Here is an 18384-nt window from a genome sequence, read left to right on the forward strand (position 1 = left end):
CGAAGGGGGTGGGAGAAACCCGCCAGGTAAAAAACCCAGGCGTGCTGCTTAGATGGACTCCAGCTTGTCAGGCGGCGTTCGATAAGCTGAAGGAGTCTTTTACACAGGAGCCTATTTTACAACATCCTGACCCCTCCAAGCCTTTTGTTGTTCAGGTGGATGCCTGTGATTATTCTATTGGAGCCCTGTTGTTGCAAGCAGATGGGTCAGGTTGTTTAAAGCCATGTGCCTACCTGTCCCGCAAATTCTCTGAGACGGAGAGATGTTGGCATGTGTGGGAAAAGGAGGCTTTTGCAGTCAAAGCGGCTTTGGACTCTTGGCGCCACTTCCTGGAAGGGGCTAATCATCCATTTGAGGTGTGGACTGACCATAAGAACTTGGAAGCCCTTAGTACCCCTCGCAAGCTGAGCCCTAAACAAGTCCGCTGGGCTCAGTTCTTTAACCGGTTCAACTTCAAACTGAAGTTTATCCCAGGGAAAAAGAACTTTTTAGCAGATGCTCTGTCCAGGCAACCCCAGGACTCCAGCTCAGCGCCAGAGGTGGTCAGCATGCTGTGGACACAGCCACAACTGGGAATGCCGGCTGTGACCCGCAGCCAAGCCCGTGCACAGCAGCCTGCCGGCAGTGAGTCCGCTCTGCAAGGCATCTTGTCCATTTCATCTCAATTGCAACAAAAGTTTCTAAAGGAGCAAAAAACTGACACTTGGTTGCTATCCAATAGAGACAATGTTACTTTTGACCAGGGATTCGCTTGGAAATCCAACCGTCTCTATGTCCCTGACAGCTTGCGAAAGGAGGTTTTACTCCATTCGCACGATGATAAGGTTGCTGGGCATTTTGGCTTTGTAAAAACTTTGCACCTGGTTCGCAGACAGTTTTGGTGGCCCACATTGTGCAAAGATGTGAAGGATTATGTGGCGTCTTGTTCTGTTTGTGCTATGACTAAACGTAAGGTGGGAAAACCTCAAGGTTTGTTATAACCAGTGGCCAGTCCTGCTTGCCCCTGGGAGGAGGTTTCCATGGATTTCATAGTGGAGTTGCCTCCCAGCCAACGAAAAACTGTTATTTGGGTAGTAAAAGACTATTTCTCCAAGCAAGCTCATTTTATCCCATGCGTCTCCATTCCTTCAGCACAATTGGCCCGCCTATTCCTTGTACACGTATACAGGTTACACGGATGTCCCTCCCGCTTAATTTCTGACAGGGGCACACAATTCACCTCTCAATTTTGGCGGGCATTTTTAAAACTTTTGGGCACTAAACAGGCATTGTCCACGGCATGGCATCCGGAGACTGACGGGGCCACAGAGGCGCTAAATTCAACACTGGAACAATATTTGCGTGCTTTCGTGAATTATCAACAAGACGACTGGGTTGACCTCCTTCCCTTTGCTGAGGTTGCCTACAACAACGCTGTTCATCAAAGCACCGGTCAAACCCCTTTTCGCACTGTTCACGGCAGGGATTTTGTCCCAATCCCTGATTTGCCGCAGCCATCTATCCCGCCTGCTTCACCGTCCGAATGGGCAACACAGCTGGTGGACTCTTGGCCGGTCATCCAGCAGGCACTAGCGGACACACAGTCTGCTTACAAACAGCACGCTGATAAAAAGCATGCCCCTCACCCTTCGTTTCAAGTGGGTGACATGGTGTACCTGTCTACCAAATTCATCAAGTCCTCTCAACCATCGAAAAAATTGTCTCCTAAATTTGTGGGTCCATTTCCTATTGTGGCACAAATTAACCCAGTGACTTTTAAACTTGATTTGCCGCATAATTTGAAATGCTTACACCCTGTCTTTCATTGCAGTTTGCTCAAACCCCTTACTCGCTCTGACCGCTGGCATGATCAACCTCTGCCGCCTCCTCCCATCATGATTGATGGGCAACAACACTTTGAAGTAAAAGAAATTCTTGACTCTTGCCGGCTGCGCAACACACTGCAGTACCTAGTTCGCTGGAAACATTTCCCTCACCCGGAATGGGTGGCCACTCACGATGTGGCTTCCCCTATTCTTGTTCATCGTTTCCATAATGCTTACCCCTCCAAACCGGGGCCATAAATTGATTTTTTTGGAGGGGCAGTATGTCATGTTCACCGTTTCAATGTGCTTGGTACATCGTAACGTTTCGCATGTCATTTGCCTGATACGTGTTTGATCTCGGGAGAGAGGAGGATTCCTCGTCAGGGAGTTGTTATCTGTTGGGCGCTGGGTTGGAATGTGTTTGGGTTATCTCATGTGTTCAAGGTTGCTTTCCCAGGATGTGTGGAAAATGGTTACCAGCACCTGGGAGGGGGGTGGTTGCTATGGCTAGTAGGGGGGGGGATTACGTTTGGAGCCGAGGGTTTTTAGTTTGTATTTGGCGCGCTTTTAGTCATTCTCAGCTTTCTCTGTATCTGCCATCATTTCCCTAATAAATCAGATTTCATTTAAGTAACCTCTTGTGAGTCTGAGTGTTTGGGATAGGCAACCATTACAAGACTATTCAGCTTGGCCTCGCTCTTTGGCAACCTAGAGCCAGTCTGTTTCACCATCTTTGACTGGACTGTGGCTTCCTGAGCTGTATATAAGTTTCTCATGAGGACAATGAGAGGTTCTGGGATTCCCATATTTCTAAGCACATTTCCCAGCTTGACATGATCAACACAATTAAAGGCCTTTCTATAATCAATGAAGCACATATTGACTATTTATTCGGGATACTTTGGCTTTCTGAACTGTCCAGTGTGCATCAGCAATAATGTCTTATTTCTTATTTCTCAGTCTAATGTCTTATTTCTTATTTCTCAGTCTAATGTCTTATTTCTTATTTCTAATGTTTTATTTCTTATTTCTAATGTCTAATATCTTATTTCTCAGACTTTTAAAACCCAGTTTGAACATCTGGCATTTCCCTTTCCATGTAGGGCTCTAGTCTACATTAGTTTGTCAGCATGTGAAATTAAGGATATTTTACAATAGTTTACACACTCTGTTGAGTCTCCTTTCTTTGGTATTGGTATGTAGTCTGATCTCTTCCAAACTATTGACCATTGTGTCATTCTCCAGATTTGCTGGCAGAGTTTGGTTAGAACCTTTACAGACTCTTCTGTTGCTTGCAATAATTCTACAGATATTCCACCAATTTCTGCCTTCCAGCTTGGTCATGACTGGAGTGCTGATTTCACTTCATCTTCTAGTACTAGATTCTTGTAAGCAGAGAAACTCTTCTCAGGTATCTTGGATGTTGACATCTCCGTTGTGCAGACTGTCAATATACTCTTTCCACCTTTGTTTGATCTTCTGGAATCAGTTACTATCTGTCCATTGGCATTCTTGAGCATACCAATTTGAGGTTGGAACTTCCTTCTGAATTTGGAGATCTTTTGGAAGACTTTCCTTATTTTTCCATATCTATGTCCATTTTCCATGACTTTATAGATGTCATTGTAATGGTGCTTCTTGTCTCTTCTAACAGGTCTCTGAACAGGTCTTTTAAAGTCCTTTCTTGAGATCTTTGCCTTTTTTGGCTTTGGCTTCTCATTTCTTTCTGCCAATTTCCACTGATTGTTCTGAGAGTTTGCTTTCCTTTTTTTTTAAATAAGAATTTTATTAAGTTGGAAACAAAGATAAAAACTACAAAAAAGCGGAAAAAAAAACCTACAAAAAGAAAGAAAAAACTAAAAGATTGTGAAACACAAGAAAAAAGAATTTTGAAGATTACATAAAGAGGTGACTTCCAATTTTCAGCAACAAGAATATACAGCAATTTCCATAATCAATCCCTTACTCTATATCAAACCAATATCACATTATTTCTATAAATCATTCCATTAGCACATTATAAAAATCACTAAACACAATTGCTCCTTCCCCTTATATTAAAAGAAAAAGAAATATATAAACTCCAAATCAACTTTCCCCCCAAAAACAACATTTATTTCCTTCCTACCAGTATTCTATATATTTCTGTCACTATAATAGAAATCAAATTATAAAAACATTTAAATTGTTTACTTTTATAACTAATAATACTATAAAAATCTTAACCCTATTAAATCTAAAACCAAGCAATTATTATTATATCTTATAAATCTTAAAAATCAAATAAACCTTAAGAGCAATCCAGTAAGTCTTAATCCAAATCATTAAAGAAAAATGGAATCATACAAGCCTTAATATCAATAAAAAAAAACATTCCTATTTTTTTTACCCCACCTCAAAATATACCAAAACATTTACATATCTCCATATTACACACAAGGCATTTTTCATACAGAAATCAAACAGCCCAACTGCCCCCTTAGAAACTCAGACTTCTCAGCAAAAAACCTCCCACAGAACAGGGCTTCTTCTTTCCCATCACATTCCATCAAAAAAAAACAAACCCATTTCTAATTTGCAAGTCAGACTGTCCTTTTAACCCCTGCAGTGCCAAAATGTAATCATTGCCTGCCATTTCAACAAAAGCTTCAATCTGTCAGTGGAAACATCTCTATCTTTGTTAAAATCTTCATCTTCTTCCACGACATCCTCAGCCAGATGATACATTTTAAAGCTTATATTTTCTGCAATATCCCACATATCCTGCAAAATAGCTTGACAGGTATCATAAAAGATCTGTTTAAACTCACAGCGAAGCTCACAACAGAACTCTGAGAAAGTCTCCTTGAAATCCTCCATGTTTCAGGTAGTAGATTATGGTGCCCCCAGATACTTGACTAGCAAATGTAGGAGTTAATCAGTTAATGGGAAATCTTTGAAAGTTGTTGACATGAGAGAAACTATGCTAACAAGCAGCTCCAGGGAAAGTGAACAGAAGGCTAAAGATTCAAACAGCAGATTCAATGTGTAGGAAAATATTAAATCCTTCAAATTTAATACAAATTAATAACAGGGAGACAATTATTTATTCCCAGTCCTCCTCAACATTCAAATGGGAAAACAAGCCAAAGCTTAAAAAGATTTTTGAAAATTAATCCCAAAAATAATGACAAACACCAAGAGAGATCACTTCTCCTTGCTATAGAAAGTCTCTCTTAGGGTACATAACTTTAAAAAAAAAATACAGTAAATTGGGTGATTTAGAAATAGGGTGGCTTGACCTAGTGTCTCTTTAAGGCTACAGCACAGCTTGGAAATGATGATGTCCCAGCCTCCTGGTGACTCCTACCCAATTGGCGTGAATGCTGTTTGCGATTCTCAGGCTACAAGTTGCCATTCCAGGGGACAGATGGGATGACTCTGAGCATTTTCTTTGTCCATGAAAATGCTCCGGGCTTCAGGAAAAACCTGCCCGTGCCCAACCCCCCCGCCCCACTGCTGTCAGTTCTGTCCATGGAGCTCACAGACACAGCTGTTCAGTTGGCCATGTCCCCACCAGAAGTCGACAGTTAGCTTTCTTTTGTTCCTTGGTCTTTGGCAGTTTCTTTTCACATTCATTCTTTTTTTTTTTTTCACATTCATTCTTAACAACTTCTTTGATTTCTTCCACAGTTGCTCTGGTTCCCTATCAATGAGATTCAGGAGTTCAAAGCAATTCCTGATGTTCTTTCTGAAAATAGTGGGTATATGCTCAAGATTATATTGTGGAAATTGGTTGTGGGGTTTCTTCTTCCATTTTAGGTTAACTTGAAACTTGCAAATGAAGAGTTCATAATTGGTTCTACAGTCAGCCCCTGGCCACATCCTTGTTATAATCTTTCACCTCCTTGTACTAATAATACAACCAATTTGCTTTCTCTGTATGCCATCTAATGATATCCATGTATACAGGTGCCATTCTGATTGTTGGAAGATTGTGTTAGCAATGAAGTAATAGTTGGATTGACAGAAATTGGTAAATTGTTCTGCTTCATTTCAGTTTCCTAGACTAGAAAACCAACTAAAGTGTCCTCCTTAATATTTCCAGCTTTGGCATTTCAGTCTCCAACCAAAAGCAGCACATCCCTGTACTTTCAATCCATAGGTTCTAGTACTGCCCCCTTCCTCCACATGATGACCATTTAGGTATCTGAAGATGGATAACATGTCTCCCGTCAGTCTTATCTTCTGCAGGCCAAACCTACCCAGTTCCTTTAACCGTTATTCTAGGACTTGGGTTCCAGTCCCTTCACCATCTTGATAGCCCTTCTCTGAACTTACACTAGTTTGTTGATAACCAGTTTTACACTGTGGTGTGCAGAACTAGGCACTGTTCCAGTGGAGTCTTACAATTACTTCCTATGATGTGGACTTTATGCTCTTGTTAATATGTTTCAAAATGGCATTTGTCTTTTGAACAGATGTATCACACAATTGGCTCATGTTTAACTCAATCTTCTATAACAGACTTTTCACATATACTACTGCCAAGCCAGGTCCTCACCACCACCACTTGTGCCTTTCTTTTTTGTCCCCTAATACAGATCCGTACATTTCTTCCTGTTATATTTCATCATTCTTTCATAACTATAAATTATCTGACTGAATGGATAATAAAATGAAACATAGATATATAAAAATCTTAACAACACTCTATTGTTATAATACTAGGCAATAAATAGAATTACTATTGATTTAAATTTGCTAAAAGAAAAAAATTCCCTATACTGTATATCCTAAAGTGTAGATTGGGTTAATATATGTACTTATTGCAAAAATCCAATATTTTGTTGTTTGGCCCATATCGTTTTACAGTACTTAAATTATACTCCTAGGCAGACCTTAAAAGTGAAAACATAGCAAGAACATCTGGTGAGCTTCATTATAGATCCATGAGTAAGTTGACATTATGACTGCCAAGAAGAAATATGTAGCTATGTAAGAAGTTAAAAGAGAAACTGGGCCTTCGTCATGAAAATGCTTAGACAGAACAGCTCTTCAATTTCAAACAAGCAGAAAACTGTCCTCTTGCAGTTCTTCAAATAATGGACTGTTGTCTACAAAGTAGGACAGATGGCCACTTTAACCGTTAGAGATCTGTTCCTGTCCTAAGTTGTGGCATAGAAGCTGCAACCATCTTTTTCAGTAATGAATTTCAAATCAGTTCAGAAAAAAAAAAGGATTGTTTAGGGAGTCAGCAAATGGGAGGAACAAAGAATTAGAGTGGGCCGTTATTGCAACAACATATAATCTCAGAATACATGTAACAACTGATAAAAATTGTCATATTTTTTTCAGATCCAACAGTATTAAGCACAGTACTTTACATGCTTCAAAATTAATTAGAACTGGATATTTTTCCTTTTTGTTCAGGGGAAGAATTTTCAACACTATGTATGACATTTTATGCACTTTTGTGCCATCTTGTGATTGCTCTTAGATTTGCACCATGCACCACAAATAATCTTAGGCACCTTTATGGAATTTTGATTTTTTTAATGACAACGCCGGCTCCAAGGCTTTGAAACGGAGATGAGCACCGCCCCCTAGAGTCGGACACGACTGGACTTTACGTCAAGGGAAACCTTTACCTTTTTAATGTAGTTTAGATTCAACGCAATCCTAAATACACAAACAAAACAACATTTGTTCCACAATATATTGGAGTTCAATAACAACAAATTACAATTTAATCCCAGAAGAAATATTGGTTATATTTTTGGTCCAATAAAGAATATTACCTCATTTCTCTGAATTTTTCTTGGGGGAGGTTAATCTAGTTCCCAAAGTTTTAATCTGGCATGGCAGAGATCAATTTATTCTGTACAATGAAAATTAATAAATTCCTTCTTTTTTATAAAGATGATAAAATGTGTATTTCAGCAGCAGTTCTACAACTTTACAGAGATTATATAAGAAAACTCTAACAAATTTATTTTACTGGATTTTTTTCCTATGATTTCAGAATTAGTTTACATTCAAAATCAATTTCTTAAAATCTTTCTTCATATAAAGATTGCTAAAACCTATTATTTTTCTGGTCAATGTTTTTGAAAAGGATAGCAATGTCTGACCAGAATTAGACAACTATGTAACTAGCCATTCTTTTGCTTTTGAACCCTTTATATTTGTATTACTAATTATGATGGTAATAGGAAAGACAGCCTTAGATCATCACAACAATCCAGCCTTGGAATACTCAGTAAACATTTTCTAAGCAGCTATAACTGTAATATACTGTGAAATTGTTTTATGGTGTGTTTTATATTGAAATTTTTATTATATTTTTATTGTTTTGTAATATTGTAAACCACCCAGAGTCCCTCTGATTGGAGGAGATGGGCGGTGACAAATTTGATAAATAAATAAAAATAAATAAATACCGAGATACATTTGAATAGATTTTTGCATTAAGTCTAGATTTTTGTAAATTTTATTAAAAGTTTTACAAAGAATATAAAAACTAACACAAACTAATAAAAAGTAAAAGGAGGAAGGAAGGGACGGAGGGAGGGAGGGCGGGCAGAAAGAGAACAAAAAGAAAGAAGCTTCCGATTTCTTTTGCAGCAGATATAAGCACAGTTACAAAATTAACTTACTCTATGATTACAAAGAAAGCTCACCTTTTAATATTATCCATTTTTTTTTCTAATCATCAAAGCCACAGATCGTAAGTGCATTTTTTTCCATTTCATGCAAAAAAGTCTGTAAGGGGTTTCCAGTCAGCCATAAATGTAGATATTGTTTTTTCTCTAATCAAAGAATTTAATTTAGCCATCTCTGCAAGTTCCATCATCTTCACCAGCCATTCCTCTATTGTGGGTAGTGTTGAACCTTTCCACTTTTGAGCATAGAATAGTCCCGCAGCAGTTATCATATATAAAAACAAAGTTCCATGACTTTTTTCTAATTGCCTGTCCATTTGCCCCAAAAGAAGTCTCTGGTTTCAGTTCTACTTTAACCTTTAAAATTTTCTGGATTAATGTATGTATTTGCATCCAAAATTTCTTAGCTTTTTTACATGTCCACCAAACATGGTAAAATGTCCCTTCATGTTGTTAACATTTCCAGCAAAGATTCAAAGTACCTTTATACATGCTGGACAATTTCTCTCATGACAAATACCAACAATACCAACAATAAAAATTATCTTTAAGACTAGAACATAATGTAAATTTCAATCTTTCAACCACGTATTTTCCCATTGATCCATTTGTATATTATAACCAAAATTTTTAGCCTACTTTATCATAAATTCTTTCACTTCTTCTGTCTCATATTTCAGCAAAATTTTATACATTTTAGCAATAACATGGTCATTATTAGTACATAATTCTATTTTAAACTCAGTCTTACTTTGTTCAAAATCATAAAATCTTTTATCCACTTTCTGATAATTGTACATAAGAAAAACATTGACATGAATATCCTTCTGTTGTCAAATCTTCTCTTGATTTCATTTTACAATTCCCTTGAGTAAATTCTAGTACATCATGGTAAGTTAACCATTTATGTTTACTTAGCATTTCTCATCTATAAAATGCTTCTTGCGCTGAAAGCCACAAAGGTGTTTTATATTAAATTTATATTTATTCCATATTCTAATACTAGCCCATCTGACATAATGATTTTTAGATTATTAGCTTTATCATACCATAGATATCCATGCCATCCAAATCTCAAATCATGACCTTCTATTTCTTAACAATACCCACTCTTTCATTCAAATTAAACAGCAGGCAGCAAAATATAGTTTCAGATCTGGTAAATCCAACGCTCCTCTTTCCTTTGCATCTTGTAGAACCTTATATTTAATTTGTGTTTTTTTTCCCTTGCCATACAAATTTAGATATTTATTTATTTATTTATTTATGTATTACTCAAATTTAGCCACTGCCATCTCCCCCAGAAGAGGGACTCTGCCATTGTTTAAATGGTACATCAGTTGTCAAAAAAGGGATTGTCTGAAACAAAAATAACATTCTAGGCAAAACATTCATCTTAATCACAGAAATTCTACCCAACAGTGACAACTGTAATTTGTCCCATCTTGACATATCCCTTTAAACTTCATTCCATGTCTTAACATAGTTATTTTGAAATAACATAAAATTCATGTTTGTCATAGTTATACCCAAGTATTTTACCTTCTTCTCAATCTTAAAACTTGTTTTATTCATCAATTCTGTTTGATCTTATATCTTCATATTTTTTGTTAACTTTTTGTTTTTTGTTTATTAATCTTAAAACCTGCTAAGGCCTCAAATTCTTTTAACTTACTCATTAAAAATTCAATTCCCTTTTACAGGTCTGCCAAAACCAAAACCAAATCATCTGCAAAAGCTCTTAACTCATATGACTCTTTTTAAATCTTTATGCCCACAATCCTCTCATCTTGTTTTATATCTCAATTTAGTATTTCAAGAACTAAAATAAATAAAAAAGGAGACAGTGGGCAACCTTGTCCTGTTCCTTTTTGAATCTCACATGGTTTAGTTAAATCACCATTAATAATTATTTGTGCCATCTGTGAAGTATAACTCAATTTCACCCTGTAATGATTGCCTATTCTGACAACTCAGCCTCACAAGCAGGTTCTTAATGAAAACTGATTTATTGAAAGAATAGTATGCAAATACGAAGAAAGCGTGCTTTTGCTCAAATATGAGCAAAAGCACGCCAAATACAAACTAAAAACCCTCGCTTCAAAACCAGCCCCGCCCTTCCTCCCTCCTAGCAACCACCCCCTCCCAGGTGTTAGCAACCGTTACCCACATCAGCCTGAGAAAGTAACCTTGTACAGAGTCACTAACCCAAACATACATTCCACAGTTGCAGCAAGAAGATTACAGCCTGGCACGGCTGGAAATTTCCACCCTGCAAACACGGGGTAGAAAAGTGACATGCGAAACGTTACGATGTATACAGAACATTGAAACGATGAACATGACATATTGCCCCCCCTAAAAATGCAAAATTAAGGAGCAGGCTTATCAGGATAGGCAGTATGAAAACGGGTAACTAAAACAGGTGAGCGAACATGGTGGGCAGCAACCCACTCAGGATGCGGGAAATGCTTCCACCGAACCAGGTATTGTAAGGTAGAACGAAGGCGCCGAGAATCTAAAATTTCTTGCACTTCGAAATGCTGTCCATCAATCATGATAGGAGCAGGCGGGGAGGGGTGTGGATGCCAGCAGTCCGACTGGTGGCAGGGTTTGAGCAAGCTGCAATGAAAAACAGGGTGCAAACGTTTCAGATTGTGAGGCAAATCCAACTTAAAAGTAACAGGATTGATTTGGGCAACAATAGGAAAAGGGCCCACAAACTTAGGTGCGAGTTTCTTAGAAGGTTGGGGTGACTTAATAAATTTTGTGGAGAGATAGACTTTATCTCCAAGTTGGAAAGGTGGTTGAGGTGCCCGTTTGGTGTCAGCATAGCATTTATAAGTGGCTTGGGCATCAGCAAGAGCTTGCTTTATTTTTGGCCAGGAGTCTCCCAGATGTGCTGCCCAGTCTGCAGGGGACGAAGGAGGAGAAGTTGGTTGAGGCAGCTCAGGAATGGGTACAAAGTCATGGCCAAAGACAGTGCGAAATGGCACCTGACCAGTACTCTGATGCACTGCATTGTTATAAGCGACTTCAGCAAAGGGGAGAAGATCGACCCAATTATCCTGCTGATAATTAACAAAAGCACGTAAATATTGCTCCAATGTAGAATTAAGAGCCTCTGTGGCTCCGTCAGTCTCAGGATGCGACGCAGTGGATAGGGCTTGTTTAGTGCCCACCAATTTCATAAAAGCCCGCCAAAAATGTGAAGTAAATTGTGTGCCTCTGTCGGTCACCAAACGGGAGGGGCATCCGTGGAGCCTGTACATGTGTACAAAGAAGAGCCGGGCAAGCTGCTGTGCTGAGGGAATGGAAGCACATGGAATGAAATGAGCTTGCTTTGAGAAAAAGTCTTTGACAACCCAAATCACAGTTTTCCTCTGACTTGGAGGCAGATCTATGATAAAATCCATAGAGATGTCCTCCCAGGGTTGAGAGGGACTGGCCACTGGTTGGAGCAAACCTTGAGGCTTACCCACCTTCCGTTTGGAAGCAGCGCAAACAGGGCAGGAGGCAACATAGTCCTTAACATCCTGCCTTATTGTGGGCCACCAAAATTGGCATCTAACCAAATGAAGTGTTTTAACAAACCCAAAATGCCCCGCTAGTTTGTCATCATGGCAACGGAGCAAAATGTCTTTGCGCAAAATTTCAGGTACATAGAGGTGATCATTCTTCCAAGCAAAATCCTTGTCAAAAGTAACATTGTGTACATTTGCTTGTAACCAAGTGTCATATTTCAGCTGGGAAAGAAACTGTTGTTGCAAATCTGAGGGAACTGGCAACCGTCCCAGACGGGGTGCACCTGAAGCGTCTGAGCGCTGTGCACGAGTCTGGCTGTGAGTGACCGCTGCCAGACTCAATTGCGGTTCTGTCCAGAGAGTTCCTATTACATCCGGCACAGTGCTGGAGTCCTGGGGTCTGCGGGACAGCGCATCAGCCAGAAAGTTTTTCTTCCCTGGAATAAATTTCAACTTGAAATTAAAATGGCTGAAGAATTGCGCCCATCTGATTTGCTTTGGGTTGAGCTTGCGAGGAGCACTGAGTGCTTCGAGGTTTTTGTGATCAGTCCAAACCTCGAACGGATGGGTAGCTCCCTCCAACAGATGGCGCCAAGTGTCTAAAGCAGCCTTAACAGCAAAAGCTTCTTTTTCCCAAACGTGCCAGCGCCTTTCAGTCTCAGTGAATTTACGAGAGAGATAAGCACAAGGCTTCAGGCACCCGGATTCATCTGCTTGCAGCAGGAGAGCTCCAATGGAAAAATCAGAGGCATCCACTTGCACCACAAATGGTTTGTCCGGATCTGGATGCTGCAAAATGGGTTCTGCTGTGAACAGTTTTTTTAGCTTGTCAAAAGCCAGCTGGCATGCAGGTGTCCATTTCAATAACGCCCCCGGATTCTTTGATCTCCGGGTGTCCCCCTGCCCCTTAGTTTTAAGCAACTCAGTGAGGGGGAGGGCGGTGTCCGCGAACCCCTCGATGAAGGACCTATAGAAATTCGCGAAGCCCAGAAAACTTTGGAGTTGTCTCTGTGTACGTGGTGCCTCCCATGCCAAAATGGCCTCAATCTTAGCTGGATCCATTTCAATCCCTTTGTCTGAAATTCTATACCCCAAATAGTCAATTTGAGATTTATGAAAAGCGCATTTAGGCAATTTCGCGTATAATTCAGCTTTTCTCAGTTTGCTGAGCACCTGTCTGACCAGCTTTACATGCTCTTCCATTGTTTCAGTATAGATTAATACATCATCCAAATATACTAATACACCTTTGAACAAATGGTCATGCAAGACCTCATTAATCAATTGCATAAAAACCCCTGGCGCTCCCGCCAACCCAAAAGGTAACACCTTATATTGAAAAGAGTCTAGGGGCAATTGAAAGCAGTTTTCCATTCATCCCCCTCCCTAATGCGAATGCGGAAATATGCCTCCCTCTGATCCAACTTAGAGAATATTTTCCCCTTTGACAGGTGTGATAACATATCTTTGATTAATGGGACTGGATATTTATTTAATATTGATACTGCATTCAGCCATGGAAATCCGTACATAGTCTCAAAGTTCCATCCTTCTTTGGTCTGAATAGGACAGGCGCCCCCACTGGGGAATTTGCTGGTTCTATAAAACCTCTAGCCAGATTTTTATCCACAAACTCCCTTAGCGTTTCCAGCTCTTTCTGGGTCATAGCATAAATTTTTGGCTTAGGCAACTTTGCATTAGGGAGAAAGTCTATGGCACAGTCAGTCTTTCGGTGTGGCGGTAGCTGATCCGCTTCCTTTTCACCAAATACATCCGCAAAGTCCTGATATTGCTCCGGCAACCCTTCTAACAGAGTGGTAGGGCGGTGTGGAGCGGCCGCTGCTGCCCTCCCCACGTCCCCACTGTCCAATTCATCCCCCTCCGGGGCTTTATAAAATCCATCTGCAAAAGTCACAGTCCTGTGCATCCAGTTTATATGCGGGTTCTGTTGCACAAACCAAGGCATCCCCAAAATAACAAACGGACCCCCCACAGGCACCACCACAAAAGGCAGCTTTTCCCAGTGACTTCCCATTTGCAATGCCACCATCCTTGTGGAGTGAGTTGCCGGTTCTCCCCCCGCCGTAGACCCATCCAATTGGGTAAAGATCATGGGGCGTTTCAACAGAAACGTGGGAAGCTCTAAGGCAGCCACCACGTCAGGGTGCATTAAACACCGCGAACACCCTGAATCCATCATCGCCCACAGTTCAACAGTTCGTGTGCGGGACCCCAATTTCACCTTCACTGTCAGCATAGGGAAATTTCCACTCACCGAAGCGTGATCGTGCCCCTCCTCTACCACCTGCCCAGTGGCGCCTCTTAGGGCAGGTGGCTGGCGTTTCCCGCCGGCTGAGACGGCTCGAGGTCCCCTTCGTCCTCATAGAAAGGAATGCTCTCCGGCTCCGTTTCAGCCATCGCTGCCTTCATCTTCCTGTGCACAGAGGGGGATTTTCCTGACGGTTTTGCCGGGCGCTCTTCAGTCTTCTTCTGCGGGCACGTCGCTGCTCGGTGTCCCTCTTTCCCACATCGCAGGCATTGCCCTTTTGCAAACCGGCTCTCTTTTTCCTCCTGCCAGGTCGTCCTTCCCGCTCTGCCAGTGGTCCCGGGTGCCTTGCCCATCCTTGTCATGGCCATCTGCTTAGGGCCCCTCCTGGTTTGCGCGAACTTAGCCTGGGCTTGCTCGACATTTGCCGCCAGTTGTATCCAGTCATATAGTGTGCCCGGGTCCGCCCTTCCTAACGCCCATCTCAGTAACTCCGGTCTCAGTCCATCTTTGAACATCTCTATTAGCGTAGTTGGCGACCAATCGTCCACTTTCGCCGCTAGGGCTTGGAATTCGAGGGCATAATCAGCCACGGACTTCGACCTCTGGAATAGCTCCCGCAGGGCCACCTTTGCTTTCTCCTTTGCTAATGGATCAACAAAGTGCATTTTTAGCGCCCATAAAAAGTCTCTGAAATCATCCAACTCCAGGGCATCCATCTCGGCTAATTGGACAAACCAATCAGCTGCCCTCCCCTCCAGTTGGGTAGCTACAGCGTTTATCTTCGCCCTCTCCGAAGGGAACAGCCTCCCAGATTCCTCCATATAGCTTTTTGCATTAGTCAGGAAGAAGGACAGTTTTGTGGGATCCCCATCAAACTTAACCTTGAAATCCCTATACCTGGCTCTTCGTGGGCTGCTCCTCCTCTCTCTCCTCCTGGGCTCTGGAGACCTCTTCTCTCAAGGGGGAGGGGGACTCGCAACTCCAACCTTAGGACTTTTCTTCCGATTCCTGCTTCGTCCCCTCCCTGCATTTTCCGCCCGCCGCAGGGGCGATGGGGACGCCCGCCTGGGACTGCGCGGCGGCGATCCCCCCCAGTACCTCCTCCGGTCTTTCCTCCTCACGCTCGAGGAGGGAGAGACAGATGGGGACGACCGTCTGTAGCGATGTTCCCTTCTTCCTCTGTCCTGACTGCCCCTCACAAATGACATCCTTTCCATCATCTCTTCCAACGACTTTACTCTGGCTTCTAGCCTCTGGGATTTCCCACTGGCCTCGGAGCTGTCCGAATCACTCCTCCCCCTTATGGCCACGTCTGGGGACAGTGGATACTTTGCCTTCACAGGTGCCTGGGGCGCTCCGGACAGGGTTCCCTCATCCTTTCTGACCACCTTGGACTTTACCACTTTCGCCGTGGCTGAGCTGGCGTCCGAGGCTTCCGACAGTTCCTCCGATTCAGGGGTGAGGGTCCTTTCCCTTCTTTGCCTCAGGGAATCCATCTCCTCCACGCTGGAATCCTCACTCTCTCCCGAGCGGGAAGTAGGTTCAGTCATCACTAACTTTATTTCCTCACAGTAGCACTGGAAGGAGGTTAGTGGTAAGGGTTTTATGATTCTCAGCTTTATGTAATGATTGCCTATTTGACAACTCAGCCTCACAAGCAGGTTCTTAATGAAAACTGATTTATTGAAAGAATAGTATGCAAATACGAAGAAAGCTGAGAATGAGCAAAAGCGCGCCAAATACAAACTAAAAACCCTTGCTTCAAAACCAGCCCCGCCCTTCCTCCCTCCTAGCAACCCCCCCCCCAGGTGTTAGCAACCGTTACCCACATCGGCCTGAGAAAGTAACCTTGAACAGAGTCACTAACCCAAACATACATTCCACAGTTGCAGCAAGAAGATTACAGCCCGGCACGGCTGGAAATTTCCACCCCGCAAACACGGGGTAGAAAAGTGACATGCGAAACGTTACGATGTATACAGAACATTGAAACGATGAACATGACACACCCATGTTGTAAATTTCTGTCCAAAATCCATAATTAGGTTTAGTTTTTTGGATCATGTGATATCCTTGCCTAATGTGATATCCTCCAGCTGTGTTAAGTCTAGAATTTCTAGAAGCCTCAGTCAACAATCCTCAGCCCTTTGCCATGTGTGTAGTCACAACATAGCTGAAGGATAGTAGATAGAGACAAACTAATTCAAGTGAACTCTCTTAAGTGGATCATTCAAAATCTACCATTACCTCACTAGTGGAAAGATCAAATGTGCTTCAGAGGAAGTTTAAGGGTAGAGAATAGTTTAACATTTTATTTCATTAATTTCCAAGTATACTTGCAGTACTGCCTGCTCAAACATATAATCATACATAAAATTTTAATAAGTTTAGGAAGTTTAAGAGATGGTGATAAATTACTAAAATTGTTTATACTTGTTGTGATGAAGGGGGAAGTTACTTCTTTATATACTTTCTTTCCTTTTTCTTTTTATTTTCTTTTCCACACTTCCTTTTTTTTATTCTTATATATTTTTTATAGTTTGTATTAGTTTTTACTTTTTCTAATTGTAATCTCTAATAAAATTATTATTAAAAAAATTAGTAAGTTTAGGATCACCGTTCACCACTCCTGCACACAGTAACCTGGGAGTACATCCCACTGATACTAATACACAAGTAACTTGCTTATTTCTGATAATGATAATGGGGCAAACTTATTGTAGGTTGATATGGAAATGCCACTATTATATGCATGTGCAAAGGTTAACTTTGGGTGGATTTTCCACTTGCTTAGAAATGTGTAAATGACCAATTTTGGATTAGCCCACGTGACGGCACCATTTGAAATGCTTGTGTGAATTGACTATATAAGCTTGCTTGTATGTGTATTTGGGGTCTTTCACCAAGGAATGTTACTTAATGTGTCCTTGTGTGTCTGACCAAGACTCTGCTCACTCTTTAAAAGTTCTGGAGACTTTTAATCCATGTCCTGCCTGAGTAGAGAAAAAGACCCAAATCTCATCACCCAGGTGGCAGAGAAGGGAGAAGGATACTGAGGGAATTTTCTCAGGGTATTTCTCCATATTGCACTGTCAAGCTACAATCCTAAACACATCTCTGTAAAAATAAATCCTATTGAGATGAATAGAATTTACCTACTGTGATTTGTCTGAGATTTGTTATGCCATTAATTTCTGTCATTTGAGTTATGTCACTCACTTTCAATACGCCAGTAAGAGTCTCACTCACCACCGGGTCTATCTCACCCAATTAGGACAGCCTAGGATCATTCTGCAGTTATTGCTTTCATTGGTATTTGCTGCCACCAACATCTTTTCCTTCCCTTAAACAGGGATATGGGAGCAAGGCCAAAAGAAGGAAACTGCTTTTCCCTTTCACCTGAACAAACACAGAGGCAGTTTAAGCCCAGTATCTTGATTGTCTACCTAAGGAACCTAGGCCATCGGAGATGTGTTACCAGATTACAATCCCCAAGACACAAATTGACATCAAAAAGAACTTTAAAGTAGAACTGAAATTTGAGAAACAGACATGGTTTTTAGGCTTAAAGAAAAGAATTACGATTCAAGGAACCTCTGTAAACAAAGGCAGGGCATCGAAAGGAGAGAAATTCTGGCCGTGCTCTCTGGGGACACCATCAATTACTGACAATGCTCCCTGAGGCCCTCCTTTGTGTAAGCCTTTCCTCATCATGGATACAGTATAAGCATAATTCAGACCTTGTTGGACTGAACTCGTGATGATGCTCTGATTCTTGCTGATATTCTGGAAGGCTAACAAAATGTATTATTCGTACTGGCAGTGGGAGTGTCAGAAAATATTTTGAAGGAGCCTACTGTCTGATGAACAGGCAGTGGCATGAATTGCTTGCACTCCTTCCTAAATTACAGATGGTGAAAGGTGAAAGGTCCCCTGTGCAAGCACCGAGTCATGTCTGACCCTTTGGTGGGATGCCACTTTCGTGACATTTTCTTGGCAGACTATCGGGGTGGTTTGCCATTGCCTTCCCCAGTCCTCACCTTCCCCAGCAAGCTGGGTACTCATTTTACTGACCTCGGAAGGATGGAAGGCTGAGTTGACCTGAGCCGGCTACCCGAGACTCCAGCTTCTGCTGGGATCAA

The sequence above is a fragment of the Candoia aspera genome, chromosome 2 (genome assembly GCF_035149785.1).
Source record: "Candoia aspera isolate rCanAsp1 chromosome 2, rCanAsp1.hap2, whole genome shotgun sequence".
NCBI classification, from domain to species: Eukaryota; Metazoa; Chordata; class Lepidosauria; order Squamata; family Boidae; genus Candoia; species Candoia aspera.